Below are 3,312 nucleotides of genomic sequence, written 5' to 3' on the forward strand. Positions count from 1 at the left end.
AGAATGAACTTTTTAAAATACTACTTACTTAATTACAGTTGTCCTTATCTCCTAGTGAAGCATATGGCCACAAAATATTTTAAAAGTAGAGATAATTAGTGGTTTCAATTTATGTAAATTGAAAAAAAATTAAATAAAATCTGAAAGAGCCTAATGATTTCATTAAAATATTATGAATAATCAACATCCATTCAATTCTACTAATTAGTAAATTTATTATCTTTATTCTAAAAAATTAATTTCATCTTTAAACTAATTTATCATTAAATCCCTTAAAACTCTAAACGGCATTTGATATGCTTACACAAAATTTATTGTATGTACTTTACATGCTCTTTCATGTTTATATATTTAATTAGATTGCATTAGTGAAGTACGACAAAATTGCAAAAGGCAATCTGAAAATAAATTCATCTTGGTGAAACTAATACTATTAATTATACTCGTAATGAATAAATGAATGAATGCATTTAACGATTCCTTTTTACTTGGCCGCATTTATTTTACTACTTATCGCTTCGTATCCCTTCAATTTACTATTTGTTTTTCATCTTCAGTTGTTGTTGCTTGTGAACCAGTTTAAGTTGTTTTAAATTCTTCTCAAAATTATCTACAACTTTTGGCATGTATAAATTACTGATTCCGACTTGCAATTAAAAGAGTCGATTACTTTTTAAGAAGAATATCTACTGTAATTTCTTATCAAGGACACAAAATTTCTAAAAAAAATATATAAATATAGTAACTAATAGCCCGGCAGCAATACAGGCACTCAATTTTCAACAACTGACATCAAGGTAGACGATTGAGTGTCTCAAAACTTTGAATATGTTTGCCCAAAGCCAACAGACAGGATTTCAGTGGATTCCAAAGAAACGATATAAGTACTTATGTGAGCATCTTATATCGGAAGAACTTATACAACTCCGTAATGTATGTTCAATACTACAATTTATAAAGAAAGTTGGACACGTAGAAATATGCTAAGTCAGTGAAGGAGGCGCAATATCTATTGTATATATATATCGAATATTGCATATCAAATTTCTCAAATATAATAATAATATAATTTCTTTTATTTTTAACTAGAAAATAAATTTGTTTAAAAAGTATTTCTTGTTCCAACAATATGATTACTAATTACTTCTTAAACATTTTGTTTTAGAAGTAGTAAATCAATATTCAAGACTTTCATACTTTAGAAATTCCTCAAAATCTAAAAGGTAAACTTCATTGCAGTGTGGAATTTTTCCATTTAAGCCAGGTCACAGTTGTCTCATTAACATGCATATTTGCACATAAACGATGACGACACACGTTTCATGCGTTGCAAGGATGAGCACACTATGATGAAGTCTTTTATGGAACAACAATGTCATCTACATGTGAACACATAAACTTCTATTAAGACAAAGTAAAAGAAAGACATATTCATACAGAATTATGTGGTTAGAGATGAAATGAGTTACCAAGTACTTAAAGGCAGTGCACTCCTTGCACTATGAAAAATGAAAATTATGCGACTTGATTATATTAGCAGTATCACCACAAACAAACACAATTACATACAAAGAAGCAAATCTTGAGCGCTGCGTAAGTTGAGTATGTGGAATGCCAGAACAATATGTTGATGTGCGAAAGTGCAACTTGCAACATTCATGATTGACAAAACTGAACATGAATGAAAAGTGCAAACTTCTTAAGAAATTCAATGCAAACTTGCTGCATCCTGTCTGCATTTCATATGAAATTTATAAGCAAATTACTCACAAATTGTCACATTTCCGGTGAGTAACTTAATGTCGGAGTAGTAAAACTTGTGGTAGCTTGCTTTACTCAGTAATTGAAACATAATTTGTATATATTGAATGATATTTACATATTAAAGGCATTTATGAATTTTCATATTTAATATATTTGCATAGTTATACATTTATGCATAATCTTATACACTCATTACAAGTGTCAATTGATTTGCATAACTTAATGCTTACGAAGAGTAAACATCACAAATTGCTTTTAAGTCAATTTAGCAGATTATCAGATGCTGACATATCAATGTGATAGTTGCAGCGCTGAAAAATTGATACAAAAAGATTTCTTAGAGAATATTATGAACTTCATTTGAATTATATTCAGGATATTAATTTCATTAATTAATGCTGATTCAAAGAATTCTTTGGCTATTAAGAATTAAAGGTTGAGAGTTCTTTGAAATTTTGTCTATCCATCTATCTTTCTCTTTTTGTTTATGAATAGCCCTCCGCTATAGCCCTCCCTCCCTATTCACAAAGTGCTGTAGGCTTCACACTGACAGATGTAGATGTATATCTTTCCATAAATCTCAAAAAAATCTGTGTTTCTCAAATCTGCATTTTAAGGATAACATATTAATGATTTTGCAAAAAGATAATACAAAGATCTTGGCATTCATTTAAATTGTTGTGTTGAATAATAATAAGTGCGATATTACAAACTAATGACAAAACAGTCTAATATCAGATAACTAGCTGTACTAACTGTAATAGGAAGAAGTAGCAATTAAATTTAAATTATAACAAAATTGGATATTATGTTATAAAGAAAAATGTGTCCAATATGTATTTGTTTGAAATTGAAAGATTTTTATATATGTAATAAACTGGGAGGATAGCATTAAAATCTAGGCATCACTATAGAAAAACGATTCACATGGCTTAAACATGTTCAAATGAAAAGAATTAACTGTGCCAAAATTATCATCGCCTCTAACCGCTATTTAAAAATGAAAATCTCAATGCTAAGAACAGGAAGTTGTTATAACATATGTATAACCAAATAATTCGACCTTCACTTCTATATGGATGTGTAGCATTCAGTAAGACCTTAAACACTACTATTCGCCAGTTAGAAATTGCACAAAGCCAGGCTCTGAGAAGACTTTTCAAAGCACCATAGTACATATGGCATCCTCAGAGACCTCAAGATTAATCCGATCAAAAAATACATAAAGGTAGAGCCCTGAAAATATTTACGAAAACTGACAGGTTTACCAACACCGAGTTATCGAATCTCAGAATGGTTACAAGCTCCTCGGTGGGGTATGCAGATTTATGGTCTATTATTGCTTAGTCTGATGAAGTGATAAACAATAATTCAGACAAGGCATAGAGAGGCGTTACGAAGAAACCTCGCAGTTAATAGAGAATAAAAGTGCTCAAGTGCACTGACTCAACTAGCCTCAACATAATAATAATGTATTATATATATTTTTGAAGAAACTTGCTGGCGATCATAGCCAATATTTGCAAATTTTCATTATCACAATTTTCT

The sequence above is a fragment of the Teleopsis dalmanni genome, chromosome 1, assembly GCF_002237135.1.
Source record: "Teleopsis dalmanni isolate 2A chromosome 1, ASM223713v2, whole genome shotgun sequence".
Classification (NCBI taxonomy): Eukaryota; Metazoa; Arthropoda; class Insecta; order Diptera; family Diopsidae; genus Teleopsis; species Teleopsis dalmanni.